This window comes from Clytia hemisphaerica, unplaced genomic scaffold (assembly GCF_902728285.1).
Source record: "Clytia hemisphaerica strain Z4C2 unplaced genomic scaffold, Clytia hemisphaerica genome assembly, whole genome shotgun sequence".
Classification (NCBI taxonomy): Eukaryota; Metazoa; Cnidaria; class Hydrozoa; order Leptothecata; family Clytiidae; genus Clytia; species Clytia hemisphaerica.
Genome location: NW_027103599.1, coordinates 210,654 through 233,258, shown reverse-complemented (window position 1 = coordinate 233,258; position 22,605 = coordinate 210,654). Strand labels below are relative to the sequence as shown.

At 34.3% G+C, this 22,605-nt stretch overlaps 3 protein-coding genes across 6 annotated transcripts in view; 2 read left to right on the top strand and 1 right to left on the bottom strand.

Moving 5' to 3' along the window:
• Window positions 1-7,876, top strand: part of LOC136801998 (GDP-D-glucose phosphorylase 1-like) — a 36,942-nt gene extending 29,066 nt beyond the window's left edge. Inside the window, exon 12 of the mRNA XM_067058699.1 lies at window positions 7,804-7,876. The gene's annotated coding sequence lies outside the window, so the exon portion shown is untranslated. The remainder of the gene's footprint in view (window positions 1-7,803) is intronic.
• The window catches only part of LOC136802001 (uncharacterized), a 253,117-nt gene that overhangs the window by 19,967 nt on the left and 210,545 nt on the right, over window positions 1-22,605 (bottom strand). The window lies entirely within an intron of this gene.
• LOC136801997 (AT-rich interactive domain-containing protein 4B-like) overlaps window positions 7,834-22,605 on the top strand; it is a 37,788-nt gene continuing 23,016 nt past the window's right edge. The window contains exons 1-3 of one of the 4 annotated variants that reach the window (XM_067058695.1): window positions 7,834-7,920; window positions 8,437-8,583; window positions 13,338-13,430. The gene's annotated coding sequence lies outside the window, so the exon portion shown is untranslated. The other 3 variants (XM_067058698.1, XM_067058697.1, XM_067058696.1) reach the window with 3 other exon arrangements.

Here is a 22,605-nt window from a genome sequence, read left to right as displayed (position 1 = left end):
CAATTTTTTTACCTCTAAGAGTATACCCTGAGTATCAGAGGTTGTGTTTTCAAAGAACATATCAACCTTTGACGACCAATTATATAAATTTTATCGCGCATGTTTCAATCTAATCATTGTAGAAAGAATTAAAGATGAAGAGACAGATAATAGACAGATCTTTATGTTATGGTTTTCTATCACTGACTCTTTTTAAAAAGCATTGATGACATTTTTGAGTTGTGTTTTCAACGACGGGAATAAAGATATCAACTTTGAACTTAATCAAAGATCTTGGATTGTCGTCATGGTTACTTTTCTCTGTGTTGTGCGCTAAATAGAATCTCGATTGGTCAGCTAAGGTCGGAATATGATTTCTGCATGTGCTTTTCACGGTACTAAGAGTTATTCAATGGATTCAATGGTATATTTCTGCTCCCATTGGCAAAAATAGTGAAATATTGAACTGGACCAATACGACGGAGATAAAATTAATTCTTAAATGGGTTTTAAGTTGATGAAAGTAGAAATCTAAATTTTCAATTTTAACCGCATGATAAAAGATGGTTTCACCTTCCATCACGTCTGATGTACAACTTATGAAACCGAATAAAACTTCCGCTTAACTTTCACATAACATGATATTTGATATACATGTTTTTTTATAATAACATCCAAAAGCCTTCGGATGTTCTTAACTTTTTTAGTTTTAAGCCTAAAAATGTTCTTGACATGTTCTTAATTTCGCCATTTTTTTAGTAAGAAAATGGACAACCATTTTCTTTTTCTAATCGGATGTTTTAGAGTCCGCGAAGCCTTAAAATGTTCTTAACATGTTCTTAACATCTTGGCCATCGAAGCCTCGTTTCCTTGTATAGTTTGTTCTTATAAAAAACGTGTATGTACACAGTGGTCTCTTCTCTCTCGTAGAATGACCAGCATTGAGTTTTAAGCCCCGAAGGCGCTAAAGAGGGATCTCCAATCTTTCTCAAGCAAGAAAAAGTGAAGCCTTAAGATTTCCCTCGCATTTAGAATTTTGTGTGAAAACATATGAAAACCAAACGGGTCACTTGTTTTGGATGTGAAATAAGTGGCTTCATTTCCCGTCCAGGAGTTTTGTATCAAGCCTCTTCGAGGCTTTGAAGTCAATGATGAAGAGTCTATCAACCCCTCAAGCGGTGTGCGTGATAGGGAAAAGGCTGAGGCGTGATTTGGGCCATTTTTCACAATTTTTTGCGTGTTGAACGCGATTTTCATTGATTTTTACTCCATACCAGTATGTACCTCGCCAATGTACAATCATGGAAAAAATATTTGAGACAAAGGGGATTTCCCTGTGAAATTTTAAACACCACAAATTATTTTTAAGCACGTTGAACTACAGTTGGAAAGTAGAGTTTTAATTCTGAGTTTTAACATGAGACTTAGAACTTAGGATCTCAGGATCTAAAAGCTCCAATTTGCTCCAATAAGGCTTGGAATATAGCCTAGAAGTCACCGAACCCCTCCAAAATCAAAATATTCAATGAAAGAAAGTTGAAGTGCTAAAATAGCAGTTCTCGCCCGAACTTTAAATGATTTTAACAAAACTCTCTATATATTCCGACCATGATTGTAGAATTATACTTCATTGCACCTCATGTTATTGGCCCAGCGCTAGCGAAGGGGCCTTTCAAGAGGAACTTTCCGTGTGTCTGTCCTGTCCTGTCTGTCCGCAGTCCGTGCCGTGTTCTGTTTTTCTGTCCTCTCTCACTCCTGTCCGTGCCATGGTTGCTCTTTTAGTGCGATTCAATCGGGGGCATTCGCATAAAATTTAATCGATTTGCTCGGGTCGTCTTAGGCTGCGTGCTGTAAAGAATATCGATTCTACTGCAGCCGTGGGTTTATTTCCTCCGAACGGAATCCAAGATGGCGCCTGAGAATCACGTTTTGGTTGTCGGTCAATGTTTTGATTTCTTTATGGATCTTGAGACTTATAAAGGAAAGTTTACTGTTTCAAATGTTTTTCAATTAGTTAAGTGTAGCTCTGACTTGCACCCACAGAAGTGGATGTTCATACTTACTGACCTAAAAGCTTTAAAAGACTATTTTGAAAGTTGCATTTTTTACACTGATTTTGCTTGAGGGTTTTCATCGATGTTTTCTCATTATTGTTCAAAATGAAGGTTCAAACACCAACCAGATTATTATACAGGTATGTTCTCTTATGTAATGTTTAGTACTCTCTTGCTATCTCCTTGATGATTAAGAGGAATCAGACATTTTATCAGAATAATTATAACTTAACGTGTGCGAAGAAAAAATGTGTGTTCAGGCTTTTATATTTGACAAGAAAATTTATTCAAACAGCAAGATGTTGACTAGACTAGCCTCTATTTGTATTGTTGGACATTTTGATACTTTTTTTGCATAAAATTATGGTTAAATTTTATATTTGTTGAGCTTTTCTAAAGGAGTCTCGATCATGCTCAGTTATTTTAGTTTCAGTACATACCAGACGACATAATTAATCAAAATTTTCAAAGGTTGCTGCACTAAAATTGTGAGTATTCGATTAAGTTCCACTTAAACTTTGACAACAGGAAATGTTCGACAAATTCGACCAAAACTCTGTTCAACAAAGTTTGACAACAAAAAATGTTTGACAAATTCGACAAAAATTCCGTTCAACAAAGTTGAAAACAAAACAAATTCTTTCAACGGTCACACTCTTTATGAGAAAACGCAAGTTCCAAAATAGGGTTTTTATTTTAGTAAGTGAGGACAGCGATAAATTCAAATTTCCCACTGTAAATTTTTTTAAGTCGGGTAACTTCCGGGGGGGGGGCAAAAATAGGTGCTGGGTATGTGCGGACGGTAAGGGTCGGGTTTTTCACCTTTCAAAGTTTCTCTAAGGGTTACAAAAATCAGGAAATTTCAAAGTAGTCTCTCTAAGGGTGGGAAAAATCTCGATTTTTAGAAAAAAAATTTGATTTTGAGAGAAAAAATTACAAAAAAGTCTCACTAAGGGTAGGAAATTTTTGAAAATTAGAGAAAATTTTTCGAAAAAGTCTCTCTAAGGGTCACTTTTCACTAAAATTTGGTAAGGGTCGGTTTTCGGAGGTCCCGTCCGCACATACCCCTCATTCACCAACCCTAGTACCCCCCCCCCCGGGGTAACTTGCATCAGTGGAGGCTAACATGCATACCCCTCAAATGAATGACCTGTCTGGTCCTTAAAATACAAAGTGAAATCAAAACAAAAAGTTGTCGCAAGGCATTTTGAGCATTCTGCATGTTGCAACTTGTATTGCGGTTTTGTCTGATTTTGCAAGTTTCTTTTGCCTGTTTCTCCTGGTAAAATTGAACTAAAAAGCTCAAATTTTGTACACAATTTCAGCATATAATGATTAAAAAAATAGACAATAAGGACATTTTAGATACATTTATATGAAAATTAAGCCATTTCAGTCCAAAACGGTCAAAAGGGCTTATCGGCGCCACCCTGTCAGACACCATCTTGAAATAGCCTCATTTTGGGAAAAACACTTACTGAATTATGATCTGCATCTGAAAGTGAGTCACTATACAAAATTTCAGCCAATAACTCCAAATTGTTCAGTTTTTATGGACATTTTTATATAAAAATTTTGCATTTTTGAGTGCTACTGAGGCTTCAGTCGCTGTGGTTGCAGGAAAATTTTTTCGATGCTGGTTTCTTTTTAATTTTACTTTTTATCATTTGTTTTTGCTCCCTTTAGTTAGAGCTTTAACACAATCATATGTTTGTTAAAGATTTTTCAAAAGTTTTATTTTTACATAAATAAGTGTTCCCGTTTCATGTCAGACACATGTTTCATATCAGTTTGTTATATCGTGCTAATATAAGCAAAAAAATGTTTTTCTCTTCCTCTTTCTGACCAATCTTGCTCCACATTCGTGCCAATTCAATATAAAAAAGCTTGTAAATTAAAATTGATGAGTAAGCAAATTTTATCACTCTTATTTAGAAACAAGACTTTTAATGCTGGGCCTTCATGCCCTTGGGCTTCTTGTTGTTTCTTATACGCCTTTGCGTTTTGCATTTGTCCGGGAATTTTCCGTTAATCCTTCGTACATCTTGCAGGGGGCTCTTCGTAAGTGAACCCAGAAAAAAAGGAGGTACCCGAAAATTTAAGAATTTTACTCTTTTTTGGGGGAACGAATCATTTAGTTCTTAGCACACAAAAACCTCATTCGTACAGGCAGTTACTCATGGTAAAAAAATAAAGCATTTAAAATCCCAACTTCTGTTAATGGTTTTTGTAAACGTCACTCCGGAATGAGTCATTTCACCAGCAGCACCGCCAGATCAGTCAACTTTATCATATTAAACACTGACAATCATCAATGGCCAAGTAGACTCACCAAAGTTTCACGATCATTGACAAAACGGATTTTATTTAAACTACTTCCTATTCATAAAAAAATCATTTAATGTCTCAAGAAACATAATCACCATGGTAATTGTTTGAATACAGTACGAGGCAAGTGATGTTTGTGACGTAAATTTATGAAAAGGTCTACACGTTTGTTTTTTTTAAGAAACACACTTTTAAGAAACATGAGGCTCAGAATGACTAAAAACTAAGAAACATCTAAGAAACATGATGAGGCTGAGAATGGGAAAATAAACATTTTTTAATTCGGTTTTTTTAAGAACCTTCCAATCCAGCCTTTTATAAGGCTGATTATGTCAAAAAGTTTAGAAACATGTAAGAAACATTTAAGGCTCAAAAGGCCGATTTCTTAAGAAACATTGAGGCTGCTTGGTAAAACTAGTTTCTTAAAAAAAAAAAACGTGTATACGGTGCTACAGTGCAATAAAATTTATTTTATTCGCGTGCATAACATTCTAACTTCAGATTTTGAAATCTAAATTATGTTAAATTATATAAAATTACCCTGGAAATTTAATTATGGAGGCCCAGAAATACAAATTAAAATTTATACATAAAAATCAACAATAAATCACATTAATTAGGCTTGAAAAAAAAGAGATAAAAGAAGTCGCAATTTTATCAAAAAGACACGACAAGTTTTAAAACGGAAACTCTCAGGCCAGAAGTTGGAACGTTTAAATCAGAAACACACTTTTGTATTTATAGAAAGTTGTGAAATCTTTCGCTTGGCAGACACGATATATATGATACATACATCTATAAGAAAAAATGTCTAGAAATCAAAATGGAGCCTTATACAGATATCACTACTCTCTGATGTTCCGATTAGCTTCGAAGCAGTAAGTCTTCGATCCTACAGTCGTAGTAGGTGACCCGAAGGCTACTCTCTCGATAACTGTCTGCCCGAAGGAAGGGAGGGTGCCACTCTTTCTCCCTGGATGCTCCACTTCCCCTTGGTTGTTGAGCATTGTTCAGAGAAGCAAAAGTACCATTTCGTACTAAATACAAAGTCTTTGGTATGACCCGCTCAGAATATCGAAGATTCCGCTGTACCGTAAATTGGCAAGCCCGTTTGATTGATGTTTGCAAAAACTTCTCAAAACTTTATCCAGCCGGTGATCCTGGTTCTGCAAAAATTCTATCGCCTTAAATGATGCATGGGGGATATTTGGACCAATTTTATAAAAAGTGACACACACAATTGCCATAACAACAATACTTTGAAAACGAGGCCTGCGATAATTAAATTTATTTCGAGTTTTAGTTCTTTTTTCGTAAGAAACAAATAAACATCTTCCCATGAAAATTCTTATAAACAGCATAATAACCAAACAAAAAAAAACAGATTTTTCATATATGGTAAGACGCTATATATAGCAATAATATCTCAACACGAAATGACATTTGATGACCTCTCCGCTTTTGATTAAGATCAATTCGTGATTCCCTTTCATCAACCCTTAATAACGGATATTCAACGTTGATTCAACGTCCATCTGATATCCATGACGTCTTTATAACGTTAAATGAATGTTGAGACGACGTGACGTGTCAGATGAATTTCATCAACTCTACTAACGGGCACTCACATGTCTTTACAACATGATCAGAAAAAGGAAATAACTCAAATGGCTTAAATTATGTATGTTTTTTATATGAGAACAAAGTATATAAGAACATAAGGTTCTGAGGCCAAAACATCAAGAACATTCAGTTCCTTAGGTCATTCAGGCCCGGTGGAGCATCAATAAAGGTGGGGAGGCTAAAGGCTAAAAATGACAGAATTCGCTAGGAATTTGAGAAAAAATCTCACTTGCTCAAAAGTGTAGAGGCTGAAGTTTATCCAGCCTCCCCGCTTCCGCCGGGCCTGTAATTAGACCAAAATGCTCTACAAAAATGCTGAAAATAAGAACATTTCGGGAAGAACATTTTAAGGCTTGAGATCCAAGTTATGTTAAGAACAACCGAAAGACGAGTATTCACTTCGTCATGTTTATGATTTTTAAGAAATTTGAAGAATTGTATTCAGACTGTCCAAGGCTTATCCTCAGTACACGTTTTTTTTATAAGAACATCCAAAATCTTTAAAGCCTTTGGATGTTCTTAAATTTTTTATTTGCAAGCCTTAAAATGTTCTTAACATGTTCTATTTTTGACCATTTCCCTAAGAAATAGGGCGTTTTAGAGTCCCCAAAGCCTTAAAATGTTCTTAACTTGTTCTTAACATTTTGGCCAGTCAGGGAAGGAGGTTTACCCTCAAAGGAGCTATGAGCTTTTTCTCACAATTCAAAAGTTTGATTTTTGATGCCTGGGGACGTGTTGGTTGAATATCCGGGGGCATTTTTTTTCATTTTTCAATAAATTTCGACTGTTAGGGCCTTGGGACGACGTTTTCGCAGAAAAAAAGTTTATAATAGACTCTAAATAAAGACTTCAAAAATGGTCAGATTTAGCTGAAATTTGGCAAACTTGCACCTTTGATAAATATCTGGATGTTTTTTTTTCTTTTTAAACTTCTTTTTTTTCGATATTTTTGGGCCAAAACGAGGCTTAACATTTTGGGGCAGCCTGGAAACTCCAAGCACGTTTGTTTTGTCAAAAGCAAAAGCTTTTGCTGGAAAAATTTTGTCTAAATGTTTTGTTGTGATATCATTCCTTATTGATATTCAGGCCCGGTGGAACAAACGTAAAAGTGGGGAGGCTGAAAATTCCCTACGAATTTGAGAAAAAAAATCTCATTTGCTCAAAAGTGGCGAAACTGAAGTCTCCCTAGTCTCCCCGCTTCCGACGGGCCTGTTATTCAGCTCTTTCATTGGAAGTCAACGACACCATCGACCCTCGTTGCAACCACACATGAACTTAGTCCCTTATTACAACTGAGTGTCACGTGTCAATTCTTTTATCAAATCCACTTATATAACAGTATGGGTCAAGACCTGGTTGTGTCAGAAAGGGTCGAAGGCCTAGGGTCAATCTATTTTGAATATCAAGAATTTTGAAATTAAATTTATGAAAATACCTGAAAACAGTTGCATATTAAAGACCATCTACGTCAATCTTTAAAATCAGATTAGCCTAAGGAATTATATTTTTACTGTGATACTATAGTCTTTTAATAGCGAGTTTATGTATTTGCACTTTTGAGGACGGTAGAGTGACTGAAGCGATTTGGAATAACCCGCACTTCTGACCCGCAATATCGAGGACGTTAAAAGTGCTGATTTACCGTCGTCCTCAGCTGGTCAGGATCTAGTCAAATTAGAACCTTACTGTCTCCGTCACAGAAAAACACACATACTTAAACTCGGTAATATTTTGAGATGAGGGAGTTTATTGTTCACAGTCGTCTAGTTATGGCACTCACGAATATACGCGTGAATTATTTTTTTTTTTTACTTTTCAGGGGGTGGTCATGACTGAAGAGAAAAAGACGCCCCAATGAATCAGAAAGCAGAAAAAATGACAAAAGGAAAAGTTACAAAAAATGACAAAGAAAATTATCAACTTTGTTTAATCGATTGTAAATCTTTTTTTCATTATATTTTTCTTTTCTTATTTTCTGTGTTGTTGATGCCATTGAGTGCGAAATTTATTTTCTATTTTTTCTCCCTTCACATTATTTTTATGATAAGAATCATGAAACTTAAATGAGCCTCGAATTATTTTTTGACCCTCATAATTCTTTACTCTAAGGTAATTCAATTTTCAGTATTTTCAGTTTTTTGTGAGCTTAAAGATTAGTCATTCTAGAACAGCCAGGCTAAATTATTCTCAATTTATTAAATTGTTTTACCGAGCCTCTTTGTTCTTATAAAATTATTCGTAGAATTTTTTTAAGAGCAATTTTTTTTCTATCTATTATTTCATTAAAAAAAATGAAAAATCTAAAAATAATTTTTTTTTGTTAATCTTTTCGGTTAAGAGCACGCACGCTTTTGAAGGCCTTATCAAACAAACAGCCAGTGTCAAAAGGTTGAAAATAACAAAAAAAATATAACTAAATGCAATTTCCCCATTCATTTTTTTTTATTATCAGAGCACTCACTCAACTTTTGAGACATCCGCGAATGACAAAAATAACTCAAGCTAATACACACACATACAAGACAAAGTTCACGAGACAAAATCTTTTTATGAGATTGTAAGTCAGAAGTCATTTTATAACCGATGGCCATAATTTCTTGTAAGTTTACTTTTTTTCGTTTGTTTATTTACCATACTAACGGTTAACTATCCGAAAAGTCGCTCGACAATCAAACCGTTTTTCTGAGCTCTGATTGGTCGATTTGGCTAAATTTCATTATAATTAGAGATTCAAACAATCAGATTGATTTGAAGTTACTGTAAGCGGTTTTTTGGAAAGATGGTCGTTATTACCTTTAAAATGTAAAGTTTTCTTTTCCCGACAAAGATTCCGCTGAATTTTCTCTTTTTTCGGGCTAACCTTCTGAAAGTACATACACGTTTGTTTTTTATAAGAATACACTTTATAAGAATGTCCATGATGAAAATGGTCAAAAAATTTAGAATAATGCTAAGAATATCACCATCATGGAATTTTCCTACTCAAGCTGAGAGTGCCATTTTTAGAGCATTTTCAATTATAAATTGTCAATTACCCCCAAGTAAGGCTCGCTCCTTTCACAAAAATGCCATTATATGCTTGAGACGTATGTACTAACTGTTAAATCTAGTCTGAATTAGGATCCTAACTTAAGAATGCTGTAAGAATATTTTAGGATGATTTTCTCAAAAAAGTTAACGGATTTACACCATTCTTATAAAAAAAGTGTGTAGAAGAAGGTATGGTAAAAAGCTTGTCTCTGACTTGTCGACTGAATAACTTTCCGAAGCTCATTTTTCTACTCGAAGTCTTTGTCATTTTCTGGTGAAAAGCTCCAATTGAATCTTAGTCTCAAGGATAGAGAATTAAAAATACTTCGATATAGCTTTATAAACAATCGAATTTGAAAACCCATCCCGTTAAAAATGCGTGTTTATCCATCCCCTTTGTGGTTTGTAGCCCTTTTTTTTATCCCAGTTTCTGGCTTAAAGATTCTAACTACGTCGCTAAAACAGGGGTGTGTCGTTGAATATCATGAAACGGCATCGGACACAGGGCTTTAATCTTTAATCAGGTCGATGGGCGATTGATTAAACAGTCGAACCACTATATTTATATCCTTCTTCCAACCCATAATTTCAACAAAACTCTTCCAAAACTCAACATCGATTCATCAAAGAATGAAAACTACAGCTAGTCGCAACCGCAACTTTCGCTTCTGAGTGCGAAGCTATCTGAAGAGCGTCAATGATACTGTCTCGTTACTCATCAAGGCGGACGTCTGGATGTAGGTGCTTGAGAAATGATTTTTCTACTAACAGTTTTGCGGGTGCCTTAGGACTTAGGTGCGTTTGTTGCTTTTTGATAAAACTATGTCATATTAAATGCCAATGTTTTCCTAAAAAACAATAATACAATAATGACCGGTTAGTGAGGGCTGTACTGAGAAATATTGCCCGAGGTCAAGTAACGACCGAGCTTGCGAGGTTGTTGCGTTGACCGAGGGCAATATTTTCAGTACAGCCCGAAAAAAGTAAAGTAAAGAACCAATTGCATTGCGCAAAAAGCCGTGTAGCCCGCTTGTAGAAGGTAACCGGTTAACAATAAATAATGCTATTCCTTATCTTGTGATAGAGGTATAATATAACAGTGCTCCGCCTTGAGGGCTATATCGAGGGGTAAAGATATTGATAATAATTGACATACAAAGGAATTTTTTTTACTAAAATTGCTAAATAATTTTAGCTATGAGAACAAAAGCTTCATGATCAAAATTTAAGGACATTGTAAGAACACCATTTCAAGGCTTTTAGAACATGTAATAGGAATAACACCAAAATAGATAAGAACGATTTCAAAACATTTTTAAAATGATTATACCCGAACCAACGCTGCAAAGATTTTTGATGTTCTTCATTTTGAGTCTTCATTTTCCGATCTTTTTAAAATTTTCGATAAAAACACCACTCCGAATACCTTTCCAACAATACAAAAACCACTTTTGTTTTGTTTTGAGTACGCCTTTTCGACCGTAGTCGCACGGTCAGGTGCGTGCCACTTTATGAGTTAATTTACCACCCTAAACTTGATCCAATCCTATTTTTACACTTTTTTCTATTGTCTTTAGGCGCGAAAAAAGACTGGGACGGTTTTAAGGTGGTAAAATGGACAAAAAATTCCCGTGCGGCAATTGGCGGCTACCGTCGAAAAGGTGTATCCTTTTAAGTTTTCTTAACAGTAAAACTACCATTACGATGACCTCTTGTACGCAATTATCAATTCAAGGGTGGAATCACCATAATTATTATATTAATGCCCAATGTTTGTCTGAGTCCCTTGAGAGACCATTTCTAAAGTAACTTCGACACTGACTGATAATTGCGTTCCTTAAGGAAAAGAGGTTCTGATATATCAAACGATAAATTAAATTTGATAGAACTCCCTTTTGTAAGTGATGAAGTTTTTAGGATTGCAATCTCGATTATGAGTTCAATATGAACTTTGAAGTTATCAGAAAAGGTTATGATTGTGAATTCAATATGATATTTTCTATATAAAGTTTTTGTGCAGCCGATTTCTATGTTGCGGGAAGCTAATATCTCAATTCTCCATATTGGTAAATAAGTATGTATGATCATAAACCAAGAGCTATCTCCGAACTTTTGGCTTTGCGTAAGTTGACAAGAAGTATGCAAGCGCTGTCTTCAGATTTGAAAAATTGATCTACCAGTGGAGATGTCATACTTTTGCTCTACTTTGAAAGCCACTTCCGTACCTTTTTATTCTACAGAATTCTACATTTACTAAAGTCTAAAAATAGACAAAAAATAGGGAGTTTCTAAACATCGACCAGAAATGGCGACCACGACCGGCGACCAGATAAATTTGGGTTATCGAGTTTTTCCTCTTTCTCCACCGTAGAGTCTTTCTCTCATGATCATTTATTTATCGAATTGAAGAGTAAAGCTCACCCCTGTCTCACCTACAGTGATTATAAAGCCACGTGCAAAACGTGTAGAGTAGCCATTTCAACGCTCTTGGAGCTTGAATAGAGTGTCAATTTCTATCCTTTTGTATTTTCGGCATCAAATTAATTAGTGGCAAAATTTGTGCTGGAATTTATTTAGAAAGCTTTATATTTGATCATCAGACCATTATTTTGTCAAAATAAGTCATTTTGACAATGTAAGGACAATAGAATAATTGATGAGATTGGAATCTCTAAAACTGGCCTTCCCAGCTTTTTCCTACTGACAATTTCTATCTATTCATACTAAAGGCATCTCATTAGGTACAATTGAAATATTTGGTGTAATAAAGTTTACAGGCATCACACTTAATTGCCCTGTCAATATTTTTGTGAAAAAGTGTCACTTTGTCTAGAAAATGACTGGTAACGTCAAAAGTCACTTTTAGTATTCTCTAGCTAGAGTAATTCTCAGCCACGTGCTCAGTGGTTCATTTGAAAGTCACATCAGGACTCGATTTGGATGTTCTCTACGGTGGAGAGAGCAGGTAAACTCGATAACCCAAATTTATCTGGTCGCCGGTCGTGGTCGCTGGTCGTGGTCGCTGGTCGTGGTCGCCATTTCTGGTCGATGTTTAGAAACTCCCCAAAAAATAACGACAAATTTCAAAAAGAACGACAAATTCCGAAATCCACAGCCCCGACTAGTTTGTCCACCACAATGTTTTGATTTCTCTTTGTTTATAAGAAAAAATAACTACATACCCGTGGGGGAACTCAAGGTAAATGACCTATCATACGTACAGCCCTTAAGGGTATATTTTCCAAGCTTGCCAACAGTGCACTGTAAGGTTTGAAATCAGCAAAGATGAGAAAAATTGCACTCTAAGGGTGTAAAATTACGAAAACCTGACCATATTTTGCCTGAAAATGGTCAGAAATTTTCAAGAAAATGCACCGTTAGGGTCGATTTTTCGCTCAAATTTTGCAAAATTCTCTCTGCACTGTAAGGGTCTGATTTCAAAGGCCTAATTTTGGGCTGCACGTATGGTCGTTTTTTAATCGAGTGCCCCCCCCCCCACCGGGACTACATATGGTTAAAAAAACAACAAATTACGCATGCGTGTTACAATGCAGGATTCTTTACAGGAATAGTCTGGGGGAGGATTGAAAAGTCTACACCAGTGTAACTAGACAGGACTGTAAACTTTGTATAATATGATTGGTTATAAACACCCCTGTGTCACAGACCCACTACCCACTGGGACCCCAGCCCCACTGGAAAATTTGGCAAAAATTTCGTCCCACTGGGAATATAAGTTTGATTTCATCCCCATTCGAAATTCAATGTTTAAAAATTGTACTCCAAAACCAACCTTACTGGATTTTTTAACCTTGGAACAAAAGAATTTCCATCACCAAATTCAATAAGAATGTTTATCCCCACTGTGGAAAAAAGATCCTGTGGGGCTGTGAGACAGGAGTGTTTATAAGAACATTCCCAGTAGATAAAGAATTCTACATATGATTTTAAGAAAACTGCTGATTCAGCGATCTATGTCTACCTAGGAATTTTTTGATAAAAGAATAAAGATATCGGTCGGTTACGAGAGGGTTGCATAAATGTTTAATTTATTGAATTTGGTGATCGGACAAAAAAGGCACATCCGAAACTCCAGGAAATGGTATCACAAAACTATATATTAAATTATACCATTGTCTAGTTTTTAATCACGTTTGATAAATAAAAATAAGAAATTGAATTTGTTTGCTATAGGTTAAATTCATTGAGTTTCATAATGACGCAATCGAATATTAGCTTTAAAAGATAAATTGGGCCATTAGATTATATTTTTAGCAGATATATAACATGGCCACATGGTGATAAATATTTTTGTTTCTCTAGAGGGAGTTGTTGAAGCAAGTCAAGAAGACACGAAGAACATAGAGAAGCAAAGCAAGTTTTCTTAAGAAGAAAAACCTGACCAAATTTATTACTGTAAGTTATATTTTTGCGGTCTATCTTTGCTACAATGATTCGCTTCCTGTGATCTTATGGTGGGATTTTAGTACACAATTCTTCTACTGGGGTCAACGTTACTTGATATTTTACTGAGTATAAGAGTTTATGCAATACGAATTAGAGGATCACTTTATGGGCCAAGACGCCTAACAGGTCTTCTGTTCATGGTCTTCTGTACCAGAGTTTATCTCGCGTATAACGTAGGGTAGTATATGGATATAGATTTTGAAATTTTCGTAGATATCGGGTTCAATTACACGTTTTTTTTTTTTTATTAGAACACCTAAAATTTGGCTGAGCCTGGATGTGCTTATTTTTTTTAGCAATTTTCAGCCTAAAATGTTCTTAAATGCGTTCTTAATTTTTCAGACTACTCTAAATCGACAATATGATACAAAATAAAGAGCACTTAAAACTTTGGCAAAATTTGGACAATATTTGACTCTCGAATTTTGAAGATCCACCCCTAAATTCGGTTAAAACTGCTTAAAAAGAGGAAAAAATTGTAGTTTCTTGTCATTTTTCCAAACTGAGGCTGGGTATGTTCTTAAGATGTTCTTAATTTTTCGACGAATTTCAGCCTATATGTTCTTATAAACTAGGTTCTAATAAAAAAAAAACGTGTACAGACAAGCTCAGGGTTCCTATATTATCTATTGTATGCAATACCAGATGGGCCTTTTTATCTGAAAAACATCACTCTCTGCAGTCACAACAGTCAATTCAATAGTAGCCTAGAAATCTAAGCTATTTTGATTCCAGTCGCTAGGATAAATAACTTTGATGGTTAGTTGTGACTGAATAACTAGTATTCCTCCAAGACATACTTAAAATGCGTGAATATAAAAAATCTTTAAAGCGCCGAAAACGCTATATCCTAAGCCGTGTATCTTAGCCTTGTGAATACGGGTTCATTTAAGTCAATAGCTTTTGTACCTTTCTGATCAATTAAAACCATTGGAAAACAAGCATTTTGTAATGATAGTAATGATAGATATTTTGTATCAAAATATTACTCCTATCTCGATTTCGATACCCTATCATTTTATTCATCCTCACAGTTGGGGGTGAAATAAAGCAAGGGAGTGGTAAGTCATTCAACTGTTTTGAACTGACGAGGAGCTGACCCTACTGCTCGTCTCTATTGGGGGTCAAGTACTTAATGAAATCTTTAATAAGTAAGGGCTTTATTGATATGAAATTCATTTATTATTTTATGTGACTTTGGAGGCTGTCGACGACCGATACCTTTGGAACTTTGATTTATAATGGGGTAATAATAGCTTTGGTTAACTGGTTGCTTTATGGCTGCTACAAGTTCATCTTTTTCTCCCTGACTTGGAAAAATATTTTATCCAATGTGGTACTAAACTAAACACCAATGGGAAAGAAAGACCGTGGTAAAGGTTTTCACGTTATTAAGTTTCTTGACTTTTGGTTGGGATAGGCTACGTCATATTCCTCCGTTTCGAGCGTAAAACTCCTACTAAGAGTAAGGCCTAAAAGCCTAGAGCTGTCTATTGTGTAGACTAGGTTGGGACCGTGGCAGTTACCTTGCAATAAGAATGCATTTTTTAAAAGAAGTCATCCCAGCTTGCACACAAGGTCGTTCAACGTTCATAGCGAACGCCATATGGACCTTGTTTTGACGTTTTCTACCGCGTGGATTTAGAGCTTTAGGGCTTTCAGTTTCAGATGGTTTTTCACTAAGCAGCTGTTCAAAACCAAAAGTAAATCTTTGTTGCTTTGATTTGGTAGAAACCTGATGGAAACTGACTATTTTTATCAAATATAAAGTCACGTGCGTCAAAAACTAAACAAATTATGTCAGTGGATCATGTGAAGAAATCATGAAAATAATAACTTAATGGGTTTTGCGTAACCTACTTATCAGAAAAAACAATTAAAAACACTCGAAACTATAAATAAAGGAATAAATCTTACATGAATGATACCAAATAAATTTTATCCTTATATGATTCTAGATTTTTTTTCTTAAGAAACATTATGATGTAGGCACCCCATTTCCACAGTCAAAATTTTGCTCGGTGGTGGTGGGGCGGGGGCACTCAATTTCTAAACGACGGTATGTGCCGCCAAAAAATGGCTTTCAAAACGCTTACGGACGCTTACAGTGCAGCCCTTGAGCAGCGAAAAGGTACCCTTACAGTGCATTTTACCGAATGTTTATGACCATTACAGTGTAGGGTCTCGAAAAACCTACCCTTAAGGGCGGCACATGCCGTGGGTCGGACCATATGAGTGCCGACTCCCCCTGTCTGCTGTGGTGGGGTACTTAGGCAAATGGAGGGTACGGTATGTGCCGCCCTTAAGGGTACCTTTTTTGGATTCCAAAAGTCTTTCTACCCCCTGAAAGATCGAAATTTGGTCAAAATTGGTCAAATTTGTCCCGCTAAGCTGTAAATCCCGAACTATTATAAAGAAATACTCATTTCTCTCGGTGTTTAGCTCCTTTTCAGTTTATCCCCACTGGGTCATTCTGAGACAGGGACGTTTATAGTAAGAACTTCAAAAGGGAAAGGAGGTTCCAAAAATTGTCAGATTTTCAAGATTAGGTCAAATCGATAATTAGTCAACAGCCTTGATGAATTTAGATACACGTTTTGAAAATCGCGACGTTTTGATCTATTGATACACGTATTGCCAAAATATTGATAACAAGTTAAGAACAATTAAGGGCTTTGTGGACTCAAAAAAATTCTTATAACAAAAGCGTACAGACCCAATAGGCTGATAATCATTAATTATTGGATAGTTTTTTGAAATGAAATATATCATTTTTATATGAAGTTATCAAACCTACATGTTAATCCAATTTGGAAGTATTCCAATTGTCGGGCCCTTACAGGGAGCATTCTATATATGTAACAAATTACCTGAGTTTTATTGTGTGTATCTTTTTGGAAAGGCGGTTCTTAAAAGGTCAGTTGATCATATGCCAGGTATATAGTCTATATCTTTTTATTATGGTATCTGTGACCTTGGGAGTGACGTTGAACCTACAAACTATGGTTGCAATTAGGAGTTTGAATAATGCTTCTTGCCTTGAATTGCTTATTATTGTCGAAATTATGGTATTGATATTTTGCAAATATTCTTTGGATACCTCTACTATGGTGGCCCATGAGTGCCAAGTTAAATTTTTTTTGACATTTCTATAAAAAAAATTCAAAATAATTTACTTTTCACATTCATTTTTGCAATAGCTTTTAATTTAAGTTTTGAACTAAATTTTGATTCAAAATTGATTTACTTTCTATTTTCGTTTCAAATTTAAAACAGGTTTGTTTTCAAAAACGATTTCCAACTCAGCCCATCGAGGCCATGTCATTTTAAAATCAATTTTAAATTTTTTTAAATGAATTGATCTGACAGCCCATTGAGGCCATTCATAGAAATGAGTAAATTTCAACAGATAAAGTCTCTTTTGATAATAGAACGAACAAGTTGTTTGTTTTTTTGGGGGGTCACATTGGGGTTTCCTCGGAGCCATAAATATTAAAGCATATGGCGGCAACAAGAAAGGGGTTGGAAGTAAATAAAACTTCCCTCCTATTACACTTTTTTTTTATAAGAACCAGTAATTTTTTGCTGAGGCTCGGCTGTTCTTAATTTTTTGGCACTTTAAGCCTTGAATTGTTCTCATTTTGTTCTTATTTTTTCTAAAGTAAAAAACATTTACTTTACTATTTAAAGGATTTTAGAAACCAGTGATTATTTTTGCTATAACCCTCTAACTTCTAACTTCAGCCTCTCCACTGTTCTTAAATTGTTCTTATTCTTTGGCATTTTTTAGCCTCATTGTTCTTAAAAATTCTGCCGTTTCAGAGCCAAAGGAGGTAAGTTACAAATTTTCAAAAAATCTTTTTTTTCAAAAATCATGGTTTTTTGACCTGCTCTATCAGATGGTGTTACTAATTTTCATTGAAAATGCCTATTTCAGACTTGCCAAATGAGGTATGTTACAAAAATTAATAAATTTCTCATTTTAAATGACGAAAAAATGTTTTGAAAGTGAAAAATTGGAGGTAAGTTACAAAATCTGTTTAAATAAAAAGCTGTAAGTAACAAAGATTTTCTAAAATTTTGCTTAAAAAGATGTAAGTAACACATTTTTGAACAAAAAATGAATTAATCAAAATACTTTCAATAAGATCTGAATAGATTTTATGGAAATAAATTCTTTGCTAGATTCTTTATATTTAGTGTAAAAATTGGTACTAAATGGTCAAAATTGATCCTGCTGGCACGTTTTTCTTGATTTATTCCAAATCCAGAATATTCAAAAATTGTTACATACCTCCTTTGGCTCTAAAACGGCAGAATTGTTCTTATAAAAATAAGTGTATTTCCTCTCTTCTTAACCTTTTTTAATTGTTATACCAAATTGGTGATAAAAGAGATGACAAAAAAAAAAAAAAAAAAAAAAAAAAAAAAAAAAAATTCCTTTCATGCTCGCATGCTGCATATTAAGAAAAAATTCGACTCTTTATTTACACATATATACATCAAAACAAAGGCCCTTCATGTTGCCCATTGTTTGATGAATAATTTTGTCTGCAAAAAGAAGTAAATTTTTTAAGACAAAATACAACCCACCAGCCAAACAATGAACAATAGAAAGGAAAAGCACTGTGACGGACAAAAAATCTCTCATTTATGGTACCATAGAACACTGGAGTAAAGGATATCATTTTATACTCTCCTACACATTTGTAAAAAATGTTTGAGGTTTAAGCACTAAGTTGTTTTGGCCTTGATGGGCCGTGAACTGTAAACAATCCAATAAGTAACCATAGTAACTTCAATCTTTTAAGCCTGTAGGGGTCTGGAGACAAAGCTGTCTTTGGCACTGATGGGCTACGTGAGAAAAGTGATTTTAAAAATAAAAAAACGAAATGCTTTTTAAAATGATATCGAAAAGTAAATGAGAATTAAAACAAAATGTAAATCATTTGTGTGGCCTTGCTGGGTCGTATTTTAAGTTGTTTTTAAAGTCATTTTGAAAACGAAATTACTTTTAAATTGATTTTGAAATGAAAGTCAATTTAAATTATAAAATGAAAGTTATTTTCATTTATAAAAAAAATCCTTTTTGAGTTTTTCAATAAAAAATTACTTGGCACTTATGGGCCACCATACTCTACATTATTCGTTAAGTTTATCAAAATTCTTGTTGAATTCTTATTATTGTCGAAATTGTGGTATTGATATTTTGCAAATATTCTTTGGATACCTCTACATTATTACGTTAAGTTTATCAAGTAAAAGTCAACTCATTTTCCCTTGACCCATTCTCAACTGAGCTAAAATTGTCAATATATATTTTTGCGATTTTTGTCTCAAAGCTTACACATGATCAAGAGCATGTATCATTAACGTTTCATTCACAAGGATCATTCAAACTTTGGCATTTGGCTATTTAGATTCATCATTCATCCTAATATGTCAATCATATTGAATTATTATAGTTTTTCCTGGTGCGTGGGGACTGTGCCCACAAAATACATGAAATTAGCCATAATTTGCACATTTCTTAATTTCTGCGTAATTTCAAATATCAATTGCATTAAATATAGAAATTGTTACGTGGATAAATGAACGTTGGAGCATATTTCAATTTCTTAGTCAAATTTTGATCAAAGCAGATTATTTTTTATTTGTGAAATTTTAGTTTTGGATATGAGTGAATTATTCGGGATGTCAAGATTTTTATTCTTTTTCTCATTGTGTTTTGCTAGGATAACTGGGTCGATTTTTAACAGTAAGTAGTTTTAATTAAAGACCAGATTTAGAATCTGGCACGCATAAAATGTAGACATTGAAAGGACTTTCCGGCGATACTAAGCATTTAGCATTTTCCATTGCTGAGGTAATCGTCAGCCGTGCAAAATTACTCGAATCTGATTGGTTTAGAGGAGTGCGATTAATCGTTAATTGCACTATTACCACTTTTTGCACTCTTCGGCGGGGGGACACTTTTGGCCCCTTATTCTTTTCTCTCCCAAGTCCTGTGTCAGAGACTTTTTTTACTATATAATAAAAAACAAAGACATTTTTTTCTTCAATATAAAAAAGAACAAAGAAATTTTACGTTACAATAGCTTCTTTTAATTGAAAACAAAGAAAAATTACACTACAATGTTTTCTTTTTAAACGAAAGAAAAAAAGGAGGTTTTCGAATGTTTATATTGTGACGATTACCTCGGAACTAGTACTAATTTACATAAGAACGTTGTATCGAAAAATCTACAAAATACGAATTTTTTACTTTTTGATTTTTTTTTTAAATTTTAAGAAAGTCAAATTTATCCCGTCCGAAAGATGACTTTCATTTTAGGATAACTAGTTTGACCCTTTCTGGTTAAATTTTGGTAATTTGTAATCAGCTAAGTCCTTTGGAAAATATTGTCTTTTCAATCTCGTTAATGAGAAACTCTGGTAAAATACTTTCTATAATTCGAATTCAGGAAAACTAGTAGCATGTAACAAACTTTTCTTCGCAAAAAAGAGTCGACACAAAAAAACTGATTTTCTTGAAATCTAAAAATGTTAAAAGAACCATTTCTATTCCACTAGAAAGAAGAAAAATAAACTTAAATTTTGATGGGTCATTTACTGAATTCGGTTCACTAGATCGAAAGTTATGCTCAATTGAATAAAAAAGTTACTTTCTGAAAGTTAAAAATCGACCTATGGAAAATTATGCTTTGCGAGAGAAGTTAAAGGTCGTTTGCTTACTCGTGAATTTTAATGTTCAAGCTTTTTCACTTTGAATTGACACGGATGTGGAGCAAGATCGGTCAAAAAAGAGGAAAATAAAGTATTATTAGCTTATATCAGCACAACATAACAATAGACAGACACTGTCCTGAAATGAAACGGGAACACTTATGTAAAAATAAAACCTTTAAATATCTCAAATGTCCCATTAGTAGGGTTTGATCCTTTTTTCTCTCGGTTTTCAGGACTCGTTTCAGCTAATGGTTTCTTGCGAAATTCTTGAGGACTAATTAGAAGATGGTTAGTATATCTGCTTACAAATAGGATTTAAATATTTTATGCTAATACTATACAAAGTCATTACATGCCTTGCTGGAATTGAGGTTTCACTTTTGGGTCTGTTACATAATTTAAGTACATGTCAGATGGACAAAATTGACTTTTCCACACTGTGATTTCAGACTTTTTAGCTATATATGGTGAAGTTAATGTATCTTCGATGTATCTTGAGCAACATCAGAACTAAAAGTAAATGTAGAATTATCTTGGAAATATAGACCAATACAACGCCGACTCAAAATAATTGTGTCCCTCAAACACAATCTTATTTAGCACCCAGAAATTTTCATTCGACATGCTATTAAGCTCTGATGGTTTGGAAATTTGGAAATTTCAACATCTGGAAAGTTTCGATTACAGAATTTTTGAAGACTGTGTCAAGGATTTATGAGCTTGAGGCCTGGACACGCTAATTCAAGATAATTCTGATAATACTTATCCAAAGTTAGGTACTACACGTTTTTTTATAAGAACAAACTATATAAGAATATAAGACTTCGATGGCCAGAATGCTAAGAACAAGTTAAGAACATTTTAAGGCTTTGCGGACTCGAAAACACCCGATTTTTTAGGAAAAGGCTTAAACCCAAAAAGTTAAGAACATCCGAAGGTTTCAAAAATTTTGGATGTCCTTATAAAAAAAACGTCTAGTACTATGAACAAAATATTTGACGTTTTTGCAAAATATTTGGACGTTATGAACATAAGATGAATGTCAATAAGCTTTTGGTGTTCCTCTATAAATCAGCTCAATTGAACTTATAATGCTTGATGACAAAACGCCTCCGTCTTCAAGGACTTCAATGGTACGTTAACAATAATAATTATTCTGTCCTTGGCCGCTACGGAAAAAAATATTATTTCCCGATAATTTTTTCGTTTTTTTATGCTGAAATGTACAAAATTTTAAGATTTTACGCAATTTTAAAAAATATATATTACTCATTTGAATTATAAGCGTCAATCTGTCTTGATAATATTCGCGCTAAATTGAGAATTAATATGTCATTAAGCCTTTAATTTATTATCCTTAATGTCGTGACTTAATTACACAGTGTGCTAAAGAGGTGGGTGGTTTAATTTTTTTCTCAGTACATGATTAATAATAAATATCTTATATGCCACTTTTGATTGGTTTAAAATTACCAAATTAATTTTAAAGAAAAATATCAATTGAAGTCATTTGAAGCAGGGGTTTAGTGACTACAACAGATAGGGTCCAAAAAATCAACGGAATGACCTGTTTCGTGAAAATTAAAAAAATTAGTCATTTCAAAATGTTCAAAAGAGGTAATTTATCTACACGTTTTTTTATAAGAACATAAGGCTTTGATGGTCAAAATGTTAAGAACAAGTTAAGAACATTCTAAGGCTCTGTAGACTCTAAAACATCCGATTTCTTAAGAAAATGGACAACAATGCTCACAAAATGGTGGAATTGGCAACATGTTAAGAATATTTTTAGGCATAAAACTCAAAAAAGTTAAGACCATCCTAAAACTTCAAAAATTCTGGATGTTCTTATAAAAAAACATGTAAAACAAACAAAACCGTACGGGGCCGATTTGATGCTTTTCCAGGGTCGAAAAACGCCCAGGGAATGAAAAATGGAAATGTCCAGGGATACAATCATGGTCAAAATTTATTGAGAATTTAGCTTATTTTTTCGATTTTCGAAATTTGGAGTTCGGGCGAGAAAGTCGCTTTTGGGCTAGTTGATAAATTTATTCGAGTATTTCAATTCGGGAGGGGTTTATAGACCAGGCTATATTCCGAGGCCTATTGGACCATTTTGGATCCTCAGATCCTAAGTTTTTGAGATAAAACTCTAACCTTCTAACCTAAGTTAGAGCGCCTCTGAATTGTTTGTGGTCTTAAGATTTCGTAGGAATTTCCCTTTTTTCTCAAATTTTGATTGTAGATCATTGAAAGAAGAAATCCCTCCACCCTACCATGAACGGGAGAGCCCATTGAGATCTTTAGCCTGGTGCTGAACAAAACTTTCAGATCATCTCGCCATATTTTAGAAACCAATCTTTTGGAGATTCGAATAATCATCTTGAATTTG